Below are 22,791 nucleotides of genomic sequence, written 5' to 3'. Positions count from 1 at the left end.
ATGTAATGCTCAGTACACTTTTCCTACTTAACTTGAATTAACTTTGTACTACAGGACTATCTTTCAAAGGTGCTTTCAGTTTAATGCTCCGAGATCTTTTTCTCCAATATGATAAATCTTTTTAAGGCTTGGAGATATTGTTGATATCACTTTTTATGGAATTAAAAGCAAATTACTTTTTTTTTTCTTCCCCAGAGGAGCAAAAAGAATTATATTTGAAATAAAAACATAAGGAGCATGAAAATATTGTTGAATTACTTCAGCTAGATATTATACACATGTTGGTTTTTTTCTTATCTGGACATTTTCACGATTAAGATATGGAAGAATTAACATATATCCCATTCTTTTACATTTATCTAAGATGATTTCAAATTAATTTATATACTCCATATAATCCATTAAAACTTTCCCAATGAAATTATAATCATTACATGAAAAATGCATTGAAATTGTCACAAAAACGTTATTAAGTATGTTCCTTTCATAGTCTATGTTAAGAAATGGATATATAGAATTACTGTTGCCTGACTCTTAAGAATGTAATGAAATGGCAGTTACTCTTACTGGATCTGGTGAATCGTATTGTTTTGACTTTCAGCAGTGCGATGTAATTCTAAATTAATGTTATTTTATGTTTCTAACAAGTTTCTATTTGTCCAATATTGACTTCTCTTCTTCACTTAGATGCAGATGTATTTAATTTCACAGGAACTTAATGATAAGTTCTTGCCAAAAGTTATCCTTCAGAATTTAAATGTCTCACAATAGCATAGTCAGTGTTCCTTGGGCTAACATGCAGAAAAAAGTCCTATACAACTGGCTTTAATTATTATTATTATTTTTTAACTGTTTGGAAACTTTTGCTTTAAGGTCATTCTTCAGCATATTTAGTAACATAAATAGTATATCAGTGTTTGCTCTCACCTCAGACATACCTCTTTTTCATCTTCATCCTCACACAGGGATTGCATGAATCACCCCTAATACAAAGGGGTACATAATACAAAGGTATATTAAATCTAAGAATACTTCATTATTTAAATAACTTATATTTTTAAAAGGAGGTAAAATCTACATTTAGGTGATGGTTCCACTTGACTAGTGCTATGTCATCATCTTCTGTTTGCTCTTCTGTTTCTTGGCCTCCTTGGTCAGCTCGTTAAGGGCACCTACACAGCAGAAATCTCATTTTCATTTTTGGGTTCATTTTCTGAATTCAGATGTATGCCTTAAATTCAGCTATTCAGCACTCACCACACTGAAGGCTTTGGGACTGTACAGATGTTGTAGCTTAGCCAGCCCAGGAATGAGGCCAAGGTATCACTGATACTAAATGAAATATTTGAAATACTAAAAAGAAAAGAAAACAAACACTTCAATAATAGAATTGCTAATCCATATATAGAAAAGTCCGAGTGTGTTCTCCAGCAGAATATCACATTAGTACACTTGTATGTATTGCTTGGACTCTTTGAGAAGTCAGAGATCAATTTCAGACTACTGCTTATACCTGCAAATACGAAATAAAAGACAGTTTTGTTACGTGACAGGAAATAACAAAAGTAAGTCTGGACTTCAGAAGACTTTTTCCAAGATCTTCAAACTTGATAATGGTGAATTACTTATCTCATCTCTTGTTTACTTTTGTAACTATTCTTTTATGATGCATTTAATTCCAAATCATTGTTATTTAGAATGTCATACTCATTATCACAGAATCACAGAATCACAGACTCACTGATTGGAAGTTAAGCCTTAGGACAGTAAAAAGGACTTAAAGATCAAACTGAATAATTTGGTAGGCAGTAACTTATTCACAGTGTGCTAAAATGAAATGAGGACTATGAACTTCAGCAAATATGTTTAAAAATATCTGAATACCAATTTGAAAAATAAGACTGTGTTGATGCATATGCCTCTCTTGGACACTGTCCTAGATTTGTAATTCATGTCTGAAATGTACCAGTTTCTAAGTCACCCTTTGTGTTCAATTCTTTTTTTTTTTGCAAGACGTTTTTCTGTCTTACCTGTAGAAGTGCTGGAAGAAGTAATGCTGCTGCCTTACTGAGCCTCCCACTGCCTCATTTTACAGATAATGACACTGAGGATTAGGCATGTAGATGCCACACTTGCTGGGAACATCACAAGTAGCTACCATGATCTTTCAGACTCCTAATCTATCCCACGGGATGCTTGAAATAACAAACACAGTTTTATGGGAGCTTTTGTGAAGTGGTGCCTGCTGCAGTAAGCAGAAATGTGGCAGGTGCATCACGAGTAGTCAGAGGACAGTATTTTCTGTACAATTCTTTATGAGCTATATGAAAAACACATGTACTTCAATTTAAGAATAAAGCAATAGAACAATACCTGTTATTTCTTAACTACGAATGATACTTAGTCAAGAACAAAGGGCAGAAATACACCCCAACCACCACCAAAACTCCATCCTGAAAAGTACTGTTACTCCTGCACATATATGCACATCACATTTTTTTCTTTGCAGAATATTCAGTGCATATTTATGTAATTAATTTCCATTCTACTGCTAGCAGTATGAATTACAGAAATCACTTCAAGGCAAATAACAAGACTACGTATTAGGATCTTGCAGAGAGAGGATAGAAGGCCACGTATATCCTTTGCTGCACCAAAAGAGGGGTGGCAAGGGAAGAGATTGTCTCTCTTCGCCCTTGTGAGACCCCATCTGGGGTACTGCATCTAAGCCTTGGGCTCCCAGCACAGGAAGGATGTAAAGTTGTTGGAATGGGTCTTGGGGACAGTCATGAAGATGATCAGAGGGCTGGAGCACCTCTCCTATGAAGAAAAGTTGTGGGAGCTGGACTTGTTCAGCCCAGAGAAGAGAAAACTCCAGGAAGACTTCACTGACACCTTTCTATATTTAAAGGGAGCTTACAGAACGGAGGCAGACCAACTTTTGACATGGTGTGATAGTGATAGGACAAGGGGGAATGGTTTTAAACTTAAGGGAGATTTAGACTAGTTGTCAGAGGGAAAATTTGCACTCAGAGAGTGGTGAGACAGTGGAACAAATAGTGGGAAAAATTCCATCCCTGGAGGTGTTCAGTGCCAGGTTGGATGGAGCCCTGAGCAACATGGTCAGCAATCCTGCCCATGGCAGGGTGTTGGAACTACGTGATCTTTGAAGTCACTTCTAACTCAAGACATTCTATGATTCTACAGTTCTATGATACTATGAGCATTCTAAAAAAAAAAAATCTTTCAGTTTTCTTTTAAAGCAGTAGTTAGATTTAACACATTCCTCTTAAATACAGAGAAAAAATGCAATAAAATACTGAGCAAAATAATTATTTTTCCTTCAATGAGGTTGCCTGAGCTGCTCGTATCTAGCATATGTTCTACGGACGGGAATAGTCATTGAGACTGTTCTGCAATAAAATGTGGAGCTGTTCATTTCTTTAGCTGTTCAGAAAGTTTTCAATAAAAAGTAAAATAAAATAAAATTGACTTCTGACAGTAAAATAAAATGAAGTGGTCTCCAGCGTCATGCATTCCCATTTCATTGGATAACAATGGGATAATCCCACAGAGGTTCAATTACTGTGTATGACTCTTCAAAAAGTCAGGACTTTTTGAAGACTCGATGATTCTCTTCTTTCAAAGAGAAAATCTGCTGTTTAGGCTTCAGCCTAGCAAAATGAAGGAGTAAGCAATGAGTTTATGCTATTCTTATAAAAAACTGTATGGAATATTCTGTGTTCCCTTTTAATGAAATTGTGGATTTTACGTCAGTACAACTGGGATCAACACCTAAACAAATAACTTCAATATTTTTGCTACTACAGAACAGCATGCCTGATGCTGTATCCATCCAGCACAATGTTAGGATACATTCAGCACAGATCTTATCTATCATGTGGAACAAACACCATCAACCCCATATTCAGAAAACAAGGAACAAACAAACAGAACTCGACAATCAAAAATTATAAACAGTAGGTGCAATTATAAACAGTAGGCTAGCAAGAAAATAAAAATTAATTATAGCTTGAATATTTACAAGAAACAAATTAAGTACTGTACATATGATTTAAATTATTGTATTTCTGTCCTAGGAATAAAGTAGGACCACCTACTAAAGTAGCCCAACTCATACTGATTTAACACTCCTATTTCACTTGGCAGCAGGAAACAAGGTCTTTAAAAAATTGTATTTGCAATCCCTCACCATCCATCTTCCACCAGAGCCACCTGAAAACCAGCAAAGAAACAACTGCATATGGTGGTGAGAAAGGAGCATAAGTCTCTCCTTTTCTACGATTCCTCTGAAACTCTATTTTATGCTATGTAAATGTAAAAGGGAGTAAGGAATGGGAAAACAAAGTTTGTGATGATTCTTAATTCAAATCATTTCCAGTTTGCTTAGAGGCAGAAATATAATGCAATCTATACATAGATCCTTGTGCACTCTTTGCTCTTAATTCTTCGCTGAAGTTAACAAATACAGAAAGCATTAGTATTAATCCTTGGTTGTAAAACAACACACATCAGATTCAGCAGGGTGTTCAGGAACATTGGCTGGTGTGGCAATGTCGTCAAATAAAATCTGGGTACCATTCAGATTTTCATTGCTTTAGCTATTATTTTCCTATTCCAATTAAAAAAAAAGAAAAAGTGCATAATTATTATTTTACTAAAGTAAATTATCAAATTTTTTACAAAGTATTAAAAATACTGATTTTTTGAAAAGATTTATCAGCTAGGTATAAAAGTTTCCTAAATACATTAGGAATACCACTTCCATTTGTATACCAAGACACTGGCATAACTCCTTGCCATACTTGCTATATCTGTAATAAAGATGGATTATCATCAGCTCTTCATATTCTTTACATATGTCAGAGAACAGTTAATACAGATACATCTAGATATGAAGAATGAATTAAGTAATACTTTGTATTGCAAATCCCTTGAATAAGAATCACTCCTCTCATCAAAGGAAATTAAGGTATCATCTAAGAAGACATTAAAACTATGCAATGCACACATTAGATTTAAGATGTTACTCTTATCCTACAAAAGTATCAGTTGGGGTCTGAAATCACTATCATCTGTCAGCTGGGATTTTTATTTTAATTTCTTAATATGATGATAATCAAGCTACGATTAAAATGGCAAATTCATTCATTGTATATTAATAAATGACAAAAAATACTCCAGTTCATGTTTTTCAGCTTTTCCTTAGTTTGTGGATGAAATCTGTGATATGTAACAGTCTGACAAATGACATGATGAATATGAAAGATGCAGGAATTGAATGCTTTCTTAGCAAGCTTGCTAATGATACTGGATCAGGAGGTGCTTTGACTCTCTGGAGAAGCTTTGCAGAGATATCTAGATACATTGGAGCACCAGACAATCAGCGATGGTATGGCATTCAACAGAGGAGAATGCCAGGTTCTGCACCAGGGATTGAACAATACCTGAAAACAGGAGCAAATTGTGAGATGCGTGGCTGGAGGGCAGCTCAGCAGAAAGATACCTGGGGGTGCTGGTGACAGCAGCTCAGCATGAGCCAGCAGTGTGCCCGGGCAGCCAGGAGGGCAAACTGCATCTCGGGGTGCATTAAACACAGCATTGCCAGCCAGTCAAAGAAGAGATAGAAGAGATTCTCCTGCTGTATTTAGCACTGGTGCAGCCTCACCTTGAGTACTGCGTGCAGTTCTGGTCTCCACAACATAAAAAGGATGGTAAGGTACTTGAAAGCATCCAGAGGGGGACAGCAAAGCTGGTGGCAGGGCTGAAAGCATGTACTGCAAGAAGGGGTTGAGGCACTTGGGTTGTCTGGTTGGGAGAAAAGGAGGCTGAGAGGTGCCCTCATTGATAGGATGCTCTGGTACAGCACCATGCTGTTCCAGGGGAGGTTCAGACTGGAAAGTAGGAAATTTTTTTTTCCTCTGGGAAGCACAGGCTTCTTAGAGAGGTGGCTGATGCTCTACAGCTGTGAATATTCAAGATTTATTTGGACAATACCTTCAATAACACACTTCAACTTTTGGTTAGACCTGAAGAGGTCAGATAGTGGAACTCAATTACACTTGAATGTTCCTTCCAACAGAACTATTCTTATTCTCACATGGCTCATTATATATCCCAGATGCTCTCAATACAGAATATTTTCATCATAATTTTAAGCATTTATGTGTTCTCATAAGGACGTGATTATTTATTTCCATTTTTCTTCAGTTGCTTCAGGAAAAGTTCATAAAAACAATGAGGTATACCAAAGATTTGACAAGACAAAGAGCTTTACACTAACAAAGCAGAACCTAAAAGAAAGTACCAACTTCAGATCATTTCTGAGTCTGCCTTCAGCTGGGAGTTTTATATGTTTTCTTTTCTTTTGAAGGCACTGAGGCTATACTGAGCTCAACCTGATCTTTTTTGATTTTTCTGGCTGACTGACTTTGGACTTTGTGGAGTATTTTTTGCAGCAACTTTTGGGCTCATAAATCTGTGTTTTTTTTCTGTGTAGTTATCAGTGCATGATGATGCCTTCCTGTGTCTTGTCCTTCCAGCAAACAAAACATGGCAACACAAACACAGGGAATAAGATTCTAGAAAGCAACACAGAGAACATCCATTCTAGAATGTATAAACAGTTATCATCGCTATAACTTACAATGTTAGATCTTTAATATGATATCAATGCATACCAAAAACAGGTTCCAAGGATTTTTTGAGTTTCAGTGTTTAAATTACCTTCTGAGAACGGCCTGGCATGCTGAACTAAAAGTGTATTCTCTGCACAAGGGATGTGAAAAGGAAGATGCTATGTTTCCTATGCCTTTTATTTCTTAGTAAAGGACCAGGAGGCAATGTTACCCAAAGGCAATGTGAAAGATAAAAGAGACTAAGGAACATCACAACAATATAGACCAAAGCTCTGCCTCCCACCAGAAATATCTTGCTACTGCGAGTGGAAGAAAAACAACGAAAAAAAATATATAATACATGTAGAAAACAAAACAAAAGAAAACAAAGGAACAGACAAACATATCAGGTGGATACACAAAAATCTTTATTAAGTTAATAATTTATCCGTGATATATCTGATACCTGTTGTCACAGACATAGCTACACAATTGTAATATGTCTTTTGTACTTTTCTATTGTCATTTTTAATATATAATATGTATATGTTAAGATATGAAACATATATGTTAATAAATGCAACTATCCTCTTACTGTTCACTTTATAGTAACAGTAATAATAGTGTTATGGTGCATAAGGTTTGATATACCAGAAGTTTTAATTGTGTTCATATGTCTTTCAAGTTATGAGCAGTAGATCCCAATAGGACAAAGAAATAAATAAAAGATATATATTTTGTGTGCATTCCTACAGTGACCTTCACTCATTTAAAGGATTCCTGTTCTACAGAGAAAAGGAGTCTTCAGTAATAGAAGCACAGAATACAAAGATAATTAAATGCTATGTGTTTTACAGCTTCTGAATACTTTGATTTTGACTTCATTTTAGCCAACTGTGTTGCTGCAGAGTGAAATTAGGTAACTGTTCCAGCCCAGAACTGTGGATATTTTTGTAGAAGGTTTCTTTGGCTGAATTGCCAGTATCAGATAACAGGGTCCTGGTAATGGAAATGTTGAAATAACTTTAACAGTCCAAATGGCACCACTGCAATAAACTGTAGCATAAAAATTCAAATGTTCTTAGAGCTGATAAGTTTGGCTTAAATGGAGCAAATCCTTACTTAAGTATCATCTTTATGCTTGTTCAGACTCAATGTATTTATTTTACAAAAAGAAATGTAAGCCAGTACTAAAAAAGCCATGATTGTCAGGTAGTGAGACATTCCTCAAAATAAAAACAGATGGTGAAAAGAAGCTCGTACTCAAACAAACAAACAAAAAAATCACAACACCTCACTTTCAAAGCAATAGGGGAGCGATCATGAAGTAAAACATTATCAGAATTAGTTCTTTCAGTGGGTTTGATTTTTTTTCTTCCTAAAATCTACTCCATAAAGAGAATGAATGTACTCACAGAGAACTAGACTTTGATACCTTCCTCATGATAAGTAACGTCATAATGAGTAACACCTTATCCTTGCGCTGTATAAACACAGCTATAGCAAAGTAAAACAGGCATTGAACTTACCAAAGTGACCATGGAAAGAACATACTGGAAGCAACATCACCATGACACTGTGAACCTCAGATACAGGAGTTTACTCCTTTTTGAATAAAACACTTTGTTTTCATTAGATTAAAAATATACTCAATATTCTGCTAATAAAGAAACTATTCTAGAAATTACTTTCTCTTTCCTTGTTTATTTATTTAGATTGTGCTGAGTTTTATTTTATTTTTCTGCTCTGGCTTGGCTAATTTCACACTCCAGCAAAGTGACTTGATCCACTTCACCACTTTACTTCTTTTTCTATAGCAATGCCAGTGATATGCAAATCAATTATAATTAACATATGATATCCTAAAGGCAGCCTGTGAATGCAAGAATTTGCCCATGCTGGCAATAACATTCATGTAGACAATTGCATCTCAAATTTTTACCTGTTAAAGAAGAATTGGAACAAATGAATGTGCATGTAACAGCTTTTTTTTTCTTTTTACTTTTCTCTCATCACATAGGTTTAGCTGCATTGTACAGGTTTGTATTTTCTAATTTCTGGAGAAAGTTAATAATTTTACATAACAAGGAGGAGAAAATGTTGAAAATTCAGATATAAAGCAAACTGCCAGCCTACCCAAGAATTTTGCTTGTGCTGCTTTGTTCGTCTAGATGGTAAGAAGCTTATATTAAAAGCCATAAATTCAGATGCTTTAATTTGTTGTTTTTGTACTTTTATATTAGACAGTTATGTCTTCTAATGTTTGCAGCCTGCATTAGAATAGTAGACTCAGTGAGATTGTTGTCTTTACAAAGATCTAGTGTTTAACTGGAAGCAGTTCTCCTTATACATCAAGTGTCTTCCACTTGTAGGATTAATACAGGCCAGAGAAGTATACTGTAAAATTTATTCCATATAAAAAACATGTAAAATATTTGAAACTTTTAATTAATACCCTTTATCCACGGTTGCAGTGTTAGGACCTTCATTGACTGCCCGATACCTACTCAGCTTATCTTGCTCTGCTCCCAACTCCACAATAGGGCAGGCTGTGGAGAAGGTAAGAGGAGAAAGCTGATGGGCTGAAATAAGAACAAGATCAGTTATTGCCTACTGTCACAGGCAAAACTGACTTGACTTGGGAAAAATTAATTTAATTGATTGCTAATTAAAATAGAGTCGGGTGCTGAGAAACAAACATGAAATTCCATATTGCCAACTCCTCTGTCTCCTCCTGCCCCAGAACTCACCAGGAAATGGCCATTCCAGTTGACCTCCTCCAGTTGACCTCCTCTCTGCCACTTCTTACTCCTAACACTTTTTCCACCTTCCAGTGTGTGTCTGCAGGGAAACATAGAATAATTAAGGTTGGAAAAGACATCTAAGATCATCTACTCTAACTGTCAACCCATCTCCCCCATGCCCACTGAACTTTCCCCCAAGTGCCACATCTACTCTTTTCTTGCAAACCTCAATGGATGGTGACACCACAACCTCCTTGGGCAGCCTGTTCCAAAGCTTGACTGCTCTTTCTGAGACGAAACCGTTCTTATTATCCAACCTGAGCCTCCCCTAGCACAACTTAAGACAACCTCTCATCCTACCACTAGCTATCTGAGAGAGGAGGCTGATCCCCACCTCACCACGACCTCCTTTGAGGTAGTTGCAGAGAGCAATAAAGTCTCCTCTGAGCCTCCTCTTCTCCAGACTGAACAATCTCAGTTCCCTCGGCCGCTCCTCATAAGACTTGTGTCTCAGACCATTCATCAGATTTATTGCCTGTCTCTGGACACGCTCCAGGGCCTATTTCTTGTAGCGAAGGGCCCAAAACTGAACACAGCACTCGAGGTACAGCCTCACCAGTGCTGAGTACAGGGACGATCACCTCCCTGCTCCTGCTGACTACACCATTTCTGACACAAGCCACCTGGGCACAGTGCTGGTTCATGTTCAGCAGCTGTCAACTAACATCCCAGATCCTTTTCCTTTGTGCAGCTGTCCCGCTGTAGCAATGCATGGGGTTGTTGTGACCAAAGTTCAGGGCTCTTCTCCACCATCTAGAGCGCTACCTCTCCTTCTTCATCTTCATTTTTTACTACTTCTATCACCTCGGTATTTCAGAGCAGTTCCTCATACATTTTTTCCTCATTGTTGTGCAGTGTCTTGCCCTTTCTTAGTCATATTTTTCCAGAAGTACCAACACTGTCATAGATATCCTCAGCTGTGGCTGTGGAAGGGTGGCTGCAGGGCTGCCTGGAACCAGCTGTGTCTAAAATAGGGCAGGCCCTGCTTTGCTGTCACAGAGACTGAGATCAGCTGCTTTGCTGCTGAAACCTTGCCAGGCATATCCAGTACAATGCATATGTTAAAATATATGCACATATAAAATTAGATAATGCTTTCAGGTTTAAGAATTGAGAGGAAAAAACTAAGACAAGAGGAAGTAATTTAGTCCATACCCATTCCCATTATGAAAAGCCAAAAGGATACTGCTACTATATTTTTTGAGAAAAAGGGCAGTTGTCCCTGGATTATTGCTGCATTACATAGAGTTAAGTAGACTCAGACTGTTAGATACAGTTAGCTTACTCAACCATTCAAGGTTCATGGTGTAAAGATCTGCAGCCATATAAAAAATGTTTGTTTTTCAGGTTAAACATAATAGGTAAATCCACATTTTATATTCACAAGTTCTAAGCTGAAGTGATATAGGGAAAACTCAAATGTTTCATAGAATTCAACAGAATTACTCATACATATAAAAATAAGCATAGATAGAGTGAAAAAAATATTCTATACTTTGTTGGTAACACTTTTGGACTACTGTGATCATCAAAATGAAAAAAAAAGCTACTTGTGGTAATGACTACCAAAGAAATAGAAAGATCTGTAGTATCATCAACTCCATTTATTTTGATTCTTTTTTTCTAACCTTGCTTTCTGGTTTGAATATTTGTGCAACAAAGAGGAAAATAATGCCATCAGACACATTGTCTTGTAAGCCTGTTGAAAAGTACTGATCTTTAATAATTATTGATCTTTAATTGTTTTCTAGATCCTTTTGTCCGCTTTCTTCTTCCAAAAAAATGAAATTAAGAATTAGTGAGGCATCACTCCTTTCACTCAAAGGCATATCTCCATTCTACTTCCTAGCTGTGACCAAAGCAGCCATCAACTCTGAAAAATGCTCTAATTCAGACTATGGAGAGGACTTCAGAGATTTCTGCAACTAAAATGAAGGTTGCTTCATTGCAGTTTGAATAATTTTAGCCAGCAAATCTTTATCCTGAACTATGACATTTCAGACTCATGTGCTTTTAATCTAGCTTACTTTACGATTTCAGTGAAGAGGCGCTCTGTCATCAGAAAATCTTATCTGGTAATCAAAAATTCATCCTCAAATAAATCCCATTCATTTTCTCAGTGTAAAAAGAAAACGAACGGAAATGAAATGAAAGGAATTTTTAACACACCATGCTGAAGTATACGTTAGAGTTACTGTAAAATTTCACACAGCGATTTGAATATAATAGAGACAGAGAAAGAGAATGGTATTTGATGGTTACACTAGATATGTCCCCATTTGTGACAGTGCATGAGGGCTCTGCTGTACAGGCAAATTCAGAAATCATAAAATAGGGAAAGGAAAGGCAGGCTATGCAGCTGCGTGTCTGAAACGCACACTGCTGGTTCTGGGGAGAGAAGAAGGGAAGGGAAAGGGCACCTTTTGGCTCTGTCACTAAATCTACTGTGCTAAAAAACTGAGACTTACACATTGTTCCTCAGAGTTTCTGATGTTTCTCCTGTTATGATTTAATAGCTGATACGAGTGCATGTATGTAGTGTAGTTGTCTATTTGAGCTTAACCAGTACCCCTAGATCTCACAATATTTCCGCTTTCTTCTCAGACTGGATGCAGCACAGCCTCCTTACAGTAGAGGAAATGCATATGAAGAGACACTAACCAGCCTTACAGGAAGAAGTGTACAGTCATACGCTTAAAGAGGACGGTGTCTTTTCAGAGACAAATCTACCTTAACAGAAAGATCAACAGATCCTGAGGATTTACTGATGCTAGGATACAACTGTAGGAGTTGCTTCTTCATTGATAAGTAATCCAACAGTAAAACATTCATAAAATGGACTGATCAAGTAAGAGTTTCAGTACAGGCGGATATGTTATCTGAGCCAAGGAGAATTTAAAGGCTAAAAGTAGACAAGGCTAGCTCAAAAATTTTGATGAAACATGCTTGCACACATACGGGTGGAGGGGAGTAATCATGGGGACCCCTGCCATGCTACCAAATGTACCAGCTGTAACACACATAGTCCTTACACAGCTTCCATGCATTCTGCAAGGGAAGAAAAGGGAAACACTGCCATGCTACCAAATGTACCAGCTGTAACACACATAGTCCTTACACAGCTTCCATGCATTCTGCAAGGGAAGAAAAGGGAAACACTGCAGTGGCATGCTTTGTTTATTTTGTCATATAACACCATATTTATTCCATCATTAGCTTTCTTTTTACTGTACAGGCGTGATTTTAAAATACAACATATGTGTTATATGTGCGGCTTAGAACCTCACTTCTCCACTATTTGTGATATTGTGTTTCTATTAAGAGAATAGAATAGATATACAAACTGTCACACATACCAATTCTTTAGAAGGTTTAATTAAAACATATTTTTATGCTTGGAATGAAATGTTCTCTTTTTTCAGCCAGGCTGGCTGACCAACATTTCAGCAAAGATTTATGTATTTAAGATTATTTTACATAAGACTGTAATTATAAATCCAACAGAACTTTGGGATTCTCAGACAAAAGAAATGCATGAGCTCAAAAGAAATACAAGCCCAAATTGAGATAACTCTATGCACCGAGTTGACAACATGAAAACAAAAGCTTTTTACAGTTACTTCTATCACACTGGCAAAAGCAGATAAGGAATAAAAGACACTCAGCTGTCATGAATGTTGCCTGAAACACTGAGCAACTACTTTAAGCTGCTTTAAGTCAGATGGATCCGGATTCCCTGTGATGAAGATGGTGATTGTAGCAGAGTGGATGATGGGGATATCGTACAGCTATGGCAGGATCAGTTGAGACAGGTCTGCGGTCGCAGGAATGGAGTGAACTATTCTCCTTCTAAACTGCATACTTCAGGACGAGTGCAAAGAATTTCTGACACCATCTCCTCAGTGGTGCATTTGTGCAGCACAGCAGAGTGCTGGACAAAATCTTAAGGTCTGAAGGGAACTCTGTGTCCATCCTTTCTAAACCCCCAGCACTCCCACAAGAAGGGACACCCAGAGCAAGTTGCCCAGGGAAACCTCTACAATTATTGGCCGTTTAATAATATTGAGTACATATTTCAAATGAGTATTAAGCTAATAAGCATCCAGCTTGTAGTTACTAGTAAAAATAGAGAAATCACGATGAGCTGTGCAAGGCGACATGCAAGCATTTTCATACTAATTCAAATTTACTCACTAATGTTCAAAAATCAGAACTTGAAGTTGAACTTAAAAATTACTAATGCAGTGGATTAATTTACAAGTCTGTCCTATCAGAAATGCATGATTAAGAGCAAAGATAACCCTATAAACTCTTTCTGGGAATAAGTGTCATAGATAAATGACATACATAAGTGAAATTCTCGTACGAGTAAGAGGTCTACCAATTGGTTTTAAATTATTTTAGAGAGGACCTTATTAAAAAGATTCTCACCAACTTGAGAACTGAGGCTTTTAAAGAATTTTCCAATATATGAAGTAGGTACAAAATAGATATAGTATTTCGGAGGACATATCAAGGATGTATCAGCTCCTTGTCCTGTACTACTAGTGAGGAAGCTGGAGGGATGCAAGGAACTGGAAGAGGACAGAACCTGGGATATCCCATAAAATGTGGAGTCATGCTGAACAATAAAACTGGGGGGAGTTGGTTGACGGGGCTGCTGCAGCTTGGGACAGGACTGGGCTTGTTTTGTAATTTCTATTATTATTATTATTCCTCCTCCCTTTTCTGTCCTACTAATCTGTCTTTTTCTCAACCTATGCGTATTACCCTTTTCTGTTTCCCTTTCTTGTCACACCGGGAGCACTTAGCTTCCTATCAGACAAAACTGCAACAAGAATAAAGAGAATTATCAGTTTTACATCTAACTTGTTGCGGATTCAGCAATAACTTTCAGTTTCATCATGTCATATCAGCATGCTCATTTTTTCCTGGAGAAAAAACTCCTTAATTGAGATATATATTGAGCAGGATCAGCTGGATAAAAATGATATTATCTTGATGCACGGTGGTCCATGCATTTTGCTCCTCCCAAAGTGCATCAGCAGTGAAAAAATTATTTGAAGTATTGATTTGAGAGTATATAAAAATATATTTATAAGATCATTAAGTGTAGCAATATTATACCTCTATACAAAAGTATAATCCATAAGACAGACATGACTGACAAAGAAATTAGGTTGAAAATAGAGTTATATGAAAGCAAAATGGTTCCTGACTACAGATACAACTTTAGGGTAAAAAATTAATAAACATCTTTGTCTTCTGAATCTCCATTTGATGATTGGCATCCTTGGCTCCCTTTATCCAGTCCCAGTTCCTTTGATAGATTTTCTTATTACTAGTGGAGATTCTGCAATTCTTTTTTCTTTATTCTAAGTAATGAATTTTTCATTTTTCTAAGTTGTCTTCATTTCTTTTCCTTCTACACATAGCTAAATATCATTTTCAGAGGAACTTTCCCAGGAAGTATCAGCTGAAAAGCTTTGAACAGTATTATGGCTTTTGTGAGCTGAATCATTATATGTAAAGGCATCACCAAGTTTTGGGAGAGATTCTTTGATACACAGAATTATTAGTTTGTAGCAGATTATTATATAGATTATTCCGAGTGAATTCTCTTTGTAAAACACTTTTCTTTTTTTCTTAAAGAAGAGCCCGTTATTTAATAAATTACAACATAAATTACATTTTAGTTTCAGATAATAATCATGAGTTAGGAGTAGGGAGAGAAATACAGATTATATATATATGCAAAATGCCATTGGTACTTGTTTCATGTTGTGTCGGTTTGGTTTAATATTTTGTGTAGAGCTTCTGAGAACATTGATCTTCAAAATGAAATGCTGCTGTTATGTAAGAAAAGTTGGATCCAGGTTCGGGGATGTTTATAACTAGTGTACTATTCAGAACCTAAGGATACCCTTTACTTTATAATTATACATTGTAATATATATATATATTAATGTGAATATCCAGAATAGAAGAATAAAACTGATGACAAGAGATAATCAATTCAGGGAAGCATGCACTGAAACTCATAAAAAAAGTAGATCGACGACATCTGTTAAAGTATTAGATATATATATCCAAAGCTATGGTATTGGTCTTTGATTTTTTTTTCTTCAGCTAAATAGAGCAGAATTTTGTAGACATCTAAAATCCATTTTTCCTCCATCTAAATTAGAAGGAAGTTAATTAAAATGTTCTAGTGCTTGTTCATAAACAGAATATTATCATCCATGTATAGGATATGCTTGTCTTCCTTGACAACATAAGGAAGGAAAAGTAGTAATGTAGAAAGGTTAATTATAAGTAATCACTGTTTTTGAGGTTAAATATAGACATTAATAATCACAATCCAAGCTATGTGGAAAGTAGTCACTCTAAGGACTTGAGCAGAAATGAATGAATTCAGCTGTAGAATCCCAACTAACGTTATTGCAACCTTTTGTCATGGACTCCTGTATGATTGGTGAGTGTAATACTGTACAGATCTCTCTGAAACACAGACCTTAGTATTTTACCAGTACAGATCCTTTAAGAATGTGCCTGCACTATTTCCCACCAATGCATTATGTACAGACAAACTCATGAAGTTTTTTTTACAAGCTAGATAAGTGGGCACTGAGGTGGGCTGCAAACTAACTGAGCAGCCAGGCTCCAAGAGTTGTCATAAATGACATGAAGTTCATCTGGAAGCCAGTCCCTGGTAGCATATGCCCCAGCAGTCAGTTCTTGGCAAAAACTTGATGATGGGTCAGGATACACCTTCAGACAATTTGCGGATGAGGTAAAACTGGGAGGAGCAGCTGAAACACTATGTAAGTGTGCTGCCATTCAGAGGAAAGGCAGGAGAAATGGGTTATGAACTTAATGAGGTTCAGCAGAGGGAAATGAATAATACTGCACCCAGGGAGGAATAGTTTCATGCACCAGTACAGGGTGAAAGACCCATGAATGGAAAGCAGCTTTGCAGAAGAGGAGCTGGGGCATCTAGTGGGCAACTGGGGGATCTAGGTTGAGGAGGAGATCTTCTCCTCTACTCAACACTGCTGAGACACATCTGGGATGCTGGGCTCACCAGCAGAAGGGAGAGATTGATTTATTGGAGAGAGTTCAGCAAAAGGCCACAAAGATCACCAGGAGAATGGAGGAGTGGAATGTGAAAAAGATGGAGCACAGTTGTCAGCGGTGACCAGGAGAAGAGGCAGTGGGCACAAATTGAAGCTCAGAACATTTCCTCTGAACGTAAGATAACTTTTCTCCTACTGTGAGTGAGGTCAGACTGGAACAGGTTGTGCTGACAGGATGTGGAATCTCAGCCTGTGCGGATATTCAGAACTGAACATGGTCTTGGGCATCCTGCTCAGTTGGCCCTAAGTGTTCAGCAGGATTAAACAAGATGACCTCCAGAGGTGACTGGCATTCTCAACTATTCTGTCACTTCGTGATTCTAGTTTGCATGTCCAGAAATTACATGAAGTAATCCTCTGTGAAGGACAGAGGTATGGTTCACGTGCTTGTGAAATCCATCCTTACATCACACGTGTTCTGCAGAAAAGATGGATTTCACAGCTGAGCCTGGGGGCTAGGTTCTGTGGAACTGCAGTGTGGAACAATGAAACTTCCATGGAAAGCATAAGGTGTTGAATCAAACACAGAAATTTGCAGTGTGCCTTTAATACAGAATCCCATGCGTGATTCAGTACGTTCTTTTTATCTTTAAATTGTAAATGTTCAGTACAATAGTTTTTAGAAGTCGCTAAAAAATAAAAATACTGACAAAATTGCTGTTTTGGAGAAATCAACTAAGGTTTTTGAAACTGTAAGAGAAAAACGGTGCTCAGAGTTAAGAATTGGGCTATGGGAATGGTCATAAAAGACTGAGTAAAACAGTACGGAATAATCTATAACCCATTGCCAAACTGTGACATAATCGAACTATACCAATAAACATTTGAACTAATTGATAGGAAATACTTTCTAATTGGAAGGATGTGAAAGACTATAGCAGAGTACAATCTGAATAAAAAATCTCCCAATTAAATTTATACGAACCAAATTGCCTGTAAAAATTGTATACTGTTCAAGTACCATCTCAGCTGAGAATTTTCCTTGTTGGCTATGATTACTTGCACATAATCTGAGGCTCTGAGGAGATTTGAAAGCAGCCTTTCAGTATCTAAAAGGGGGCTATATGGAAGAAGGAGACAGATTCCTCATCAGGCTCTGTTGTCATGGGACAATGGAAAATGGTTTCAAACTCAAAGAGAGGAGATTTAGATTGGATATCAGAAAGAAGTTTTTTTACAATAAGGGTGGTGAGGCACTGGATAGAGGCTGCCCAGAGCAGTGGTGGATGCCCTTCTGTACTGAAAATAGCTGTATAGTCTTTTCCACTAGGCCTTGTTATTGTTAAACTTGGACATTTTTTGCCAGTGGAAAAGCCATCCTGTTGCTAGCAATCATTATCAGTATTAATTATCTTTCTAATATCCATATACAATATGGTTTCTTTGCTACATCGATGAAAAAAAATCCCCTGCAGAAAGAATTTTAGAATATATACAATGTAGATAGATGCAGGAATGGTTTGGACCAGTTTTTCTATTATAGGATGTTTACAGCCTCTTAAATTTATATATTTATTGCCCTTTATATGATATGGTTGACAACTCTAGCTGATGTTATTAATGAATTGCATATCCTTCTTGTTAGAGGAAAAACAAAACAAACAATAAACAAAGAGAGCAATATTTTAAGGGATGAAGATTAGACATATTTCTGATATACTCTACCAACCAGATATATTTACATTTTACAAAGAGATAAACTTTGTGAAGGAATTTGCAAAGCAGTCCCATGGCAGCATATTGTTGCCATATATATACATATTACCATATATATATATATATATAATCTTTATAGCCATTGCATTTAGTAAAGGGAGAGGAAGGCTGACTTTGAGACTGTTCAGAGGAGGCAGGGAAGGAATGAACGAATAAAGGAAGGAACAAAGAAACAAAGGAAAGAAGGAAGATACTGATGCAGGAGGTTGGAACGAAGACATCTAGTGTCAAAATGGGCAGGTTTGAATACAGAATGGGGAGAAATAATCCAAATTTTTCCATCTTTATTAGCTATCAAGTATTGTCAAAAAAAGTCATGTTACTTATATAGTATTAATAGAACACCATCCCTAATGCTGAGGTACTTAATAGTGTTACAAAATAAGGCTAGTAGGAAATTCCTGAATCTTGCTGTCAAACATCAAAGTGACAATCTTAATAGTAAAATCAGAATTTTAATGCCCTAAATTAGTCTGCTCTCAACAGTTTCAGCATGCTCTTTTATCAAGGAAATCACACTGCAATTAGCTTTCAGTGCATTCACACTTACGATTCAACTTAAGATGCACTGATTTTTGCTTGAAGCTTTGGTTCACTCTCTCTTCCTTATTTTTGTCTCTTCCTTTATTATTCTCTCCCTTCTTTTGCAGTCAATGGAAACAGTGCTGTACCTAATAAGGAAGAAAACTGCTTTTCTATTATATTGTAGTGTATAATGTTCTATTATATTGAGTGTAAGGAGAATATGTTTTCTAACAATCAAAAATAAAATATAGCTGTCATTCACAGCAAGGACAATCCTCTCACATATGCCCCAAAAAATCACCACCAACAGAAAACATGAACAGCATGAACTAAGGAGTACTACATTATAGGGCAAAATAAAATTAGCTTCCAGAGGATATAATGAAAAATAACAAATTAGTGCTAGGAAAATTTTAAAAATTGCTCTTAAGACTGCTGCTTCTGTTGACTTTCTCAGATTTAGCAGCACGAATTGTGTCCAACTTTGAAAGAAGTTTGAAATAGCAAGTGATACATTTGTCCAAGACAGTAGTTTGGATTTTATACTTCAGTCAGTCTGGCTGGTTGCAGCTGGGACAGAGATGATTTTTTGATGGTGTCTGGTATGATGCTGTGTTCTGGCTTTAGGAGAAAAACAATGTTGGTAACATGCTGATGTTTAGGTGTTGCTGAGCAGTGCTGTACAGAGCCAAGGACGTTTCAGTTTCTCAGCTTCCCATCTGGCCAGTGAGGGTGCTGGGGGGAACACCAGGAGGGGACAGAACCTTGACAGCTGCCCTAAACTGGGTGGGGATGAGAAGTTGCACTGCACATCACTAGTTTTGTTAATATACACATATACATATTATTATCATCACTATTGTTATTTTCCATTACTCTTCCTTTTCTACACAGCTGATAGGATTGCTAGTCTCAACCCACAAGCCCTACTTTGTTTTTTTTCCTCTCTATTCTCTGCCCCATCCAGCTGAGCAAAGGGTGCTGCTGAGCTGCCTGACAGGTTGCCCCTCATCACACAGATAATAAATGTCCTCTACTGACAGCTCACTGGCTGTTGCCTCCTTGCATCCTGGTTTCCTCCTTCCTCTCATCCTCATCCTCCTCATCCTCTCCTTTTTTTGAAACTCAATCTAGTGATTTGATTGCCTGGAATTTTGAAATTGTTGTTAATTACTGGAGAGAATTGTTAAAAATGATCAGTTTTTTACTTGTATTATTTAATTTTTTCTAGGCACACATACCTGTTGCTTAGTCCTAGCCATTTCCAGCTTTCATATTGCTGTGTAGGGAAAAAACCACAGAACTATCTCCAGAGGTATACTCTGTTTTTAACCCTCATTTAACCCCATTAATCCTTGAACGTGATCTACCGTGGGCTAAAGAAGTATCAGTCACATTTCCACACAGTAGCAATACTACCAACCTATTCAAGAGAGCAGATGCAATCAAATTTTCTTCTCTCCTCTGGTGGGAAGACTGGATAAAGCATGGAATTTTTGGTATGACTTAAGCACTATATAAGCAGGAAATAGGATTTCTGTGTGCATATTGCTAAATCTTTAATTTAAAACATACCTCTGGAAAATTACAAAGACGTTTATATACAATAGCATGATTCTGTCCATCCGTAGGATTTAGTTGTACTGCAAGTTCACTATTACAAGTTAATTTCTGACATTGTGGTCAAGCACATAAATATAAAATAGAAAACACCAGCCATGATGCAGACTTACAGAAAAAAGATCCCACAATCTCAAAAGATGATATGTATAAAATATATACATTTGTTTTCTAATAATTCTGCCAGACTTTTGCCTTAGAAAAGCTAAATTTATAAAGCCACTGTAGTTCTCACCTACCCCTCCTTTCTCTCACTTTGTGTACCCTTAATATGGCAATATTACTGAAAGCATTGGATAACAAAAAAATTTTGCATGCATTTCTCACAGGACAATAGAATAAGAAAAATAGTCATAAGAGGGATTTGCTGGCTAATGGAAAATTCTATTACAGTATACAGTCTGACAGGTACTTACTATTTGAAAGATCCTAGATGATAATAGAATCACAGAATCACAGAATGGCCAGGGTTGGAAGGGACCTCAAGGATGATGAATCTCCAACCCCCTGCCACATGCAGGGCCACCAACCTCCACATTTCATACCAGCCCAGGCTGCCCAGGGCCCCATCCAACCTGGCCTTGAACACCTCCAGGGATGGGACATAATTATAATAATTGAACATCTTGCTTTTCTGACTTATTTTCATTCCATGACTTATAAACAGTAAAACAGTTGAAATGAAATTAATTTGCAGTTTCATTACAATTTATTTATTTTTTTTAAGATTCATCATTTCTTTTTTCTCCTTGAAAAAAAAAAAAGAAATTAAATGAAGTCATTGGCTCAAATTCTCACCTTGTATAAAATATTATTGGGGCTCATGAAGAATCATACCACAGCTTATAGTCAAAGAAAAATATAAGGGATGCTCTGAAAGTAATGTATCCTATTTTATGATGTTGGTTGGCAATGTCAGAAGTGGGTGATAGTGGTACAGCAGCAGAAGCTGAACCTTCCCACCAAAATTCTGCAACATTTTACTGCCGTGTAAGAAAGAGCAGCAGAGGGGGAAGCTGACAGAATGATGTCTGTTGTGGAAGTGTGTAGGAAGAAAAGGTGTGGAGCTGCATTCCTCCACGTGGGAAAAATAGCATCGATGCTTGCTGAACATTGATGGAGACCAGAACAGTGGATGTGAGCACAGTGAGGAGTTGGTGGTACGTTTCAGCAGTGTCCGCCAGCACGCAGGAATTCTGTAGTGAGGGATCTGATGGCAGACACCTTTGTTCTCCTTCAGCATCGTGGTAGAGAACAGAGCAAGTCCAGGAGGGAGAGAGGCAGGTCGTGAGGCTTCTCATGGCAGAAACCTCTTCTTCTTCATGAGGAATCTGTTGCCAGAAAAACCTCTACCCTCATGGTTTTTGATTCCTCTTTTATCCTTCTTCTGCCAACGTGGCATTCCTGGGCGCTTGGGTAAGAGTCATGTGCAGCACCTCCTGAGATGGCCATCTTCCTGGAGTCCACACAACAGACCGCTTTACGGCCGTTAAGCTGCAGCTTATCTCTCTCTCGTTGCCCCCGGCCTTGCCCATCTGCGTCCCCCAGACAAAGGATTTCACAACCCTTGCCCAGGACTTGCCTGGACTTGAACAAGTCCATCTGTGTCACCAGCAAGCTTTGAGACAATGAAAATTAAATAATCTCTTACACTCAGTCTGGTTACTTGAAGCAGACTGCTTCTTGTAGCTTTCATTAAGGATAAAATGTAACCCCCTCACCATGCAATGCCTTTGCTTAAACAGTAGAAGTAAAAGCAGCTGTCTCTCACTTGCAATGTGACAATATTTGTTCAGCAGAGATCAGATAAAGGAACCCCTTCCTGATGCAACAAGGGAAGCACCGTTGCTGATGGCTTCCCCTGTTGGCTTCAATGGGGCAATTATTTATTTCTGGAATAATATGTATTACCTTTCAAATTTCTACCTTATTATACGCTGATTTATTTTTTTTTTTAATCTTTTTAACTTGAAACATACTGAACAATAATTTATCACACATTCTACAGAAATGCTATTATTTACTTATCTTATGTTTACTATTATATAGTACTGCTAAATATAATATGTATATGAGGATACTTCATCCGGTTGTATAATTTATGCTTAATATCAGCTCTTTATACCACATAGTAACATTTAGTACAATTAATTTCTTACATTTTTCCTACTAAAATTACCAATCTTAAATTTCCCAATAGGAATCATAAAGCCCACATCTTTAATGATGTTTTCAGTCCAATCTAGCCAACATGAATGTCACTGAAATGCAGTCGTGGTTTTGATGTTTCCTGTTACTTTCTCTTCTTTGTCTGGCTTTATATCACTTAAATTTTATTACTTTTCAGTTCTT

General features: G+C 37.1%; 1 long non-coding RNA gene across 1 annotated transcript in view; it reads right to left on the bottom strand.

Moving 5' to 3' along the window:
• Positions 1-1,037: 1,037 nt before the first annotated feature.
• The window catches only part of LOC116216964, a 26,064-nt gene continuing 4,310 nt past the window's right edge, over positions 1,038-22,791 (bottom strand). Inside the window, exons 2-5 of the long non-coding RNA XR_004160712.1 lie at positions 18,845-18,965; positions 9,389-9,479; positions 1,258-1,353; positions 1,038-1,172 (exon numbers count right to left, since the gene is read on the bottom strand). This is a non-coding gene — a long non-coding RNA (uncharacterized LOC116216964). The remainder of the gene's footprint in view (positions 1,173-1,257; positions 1,354-9,388; positions 9,480-18,844; positions 18,966-22,791) is intronic.

This window comes from Meleagris gallopavo, chromosome 10 (genome assembly GCF_000146605.3).
Source record: "Meleagris gallopavo isolate NT-WF06-2002-E0010 breed Aviagen turkey brand Nicholas breeding stock chromosome 10, Turkey_5.1, whole genome shotgun sequence".
NCBI lineage: Eukaryota > Metazoa > Chordata > Aves > Galliformes > Phasianidae > Meleagris > Meleagris gallopavo.
Note: the sequence above shows the minus strand (reverse complement) of the source record. Positions and strands in the feature narration are given on the sequence as shown.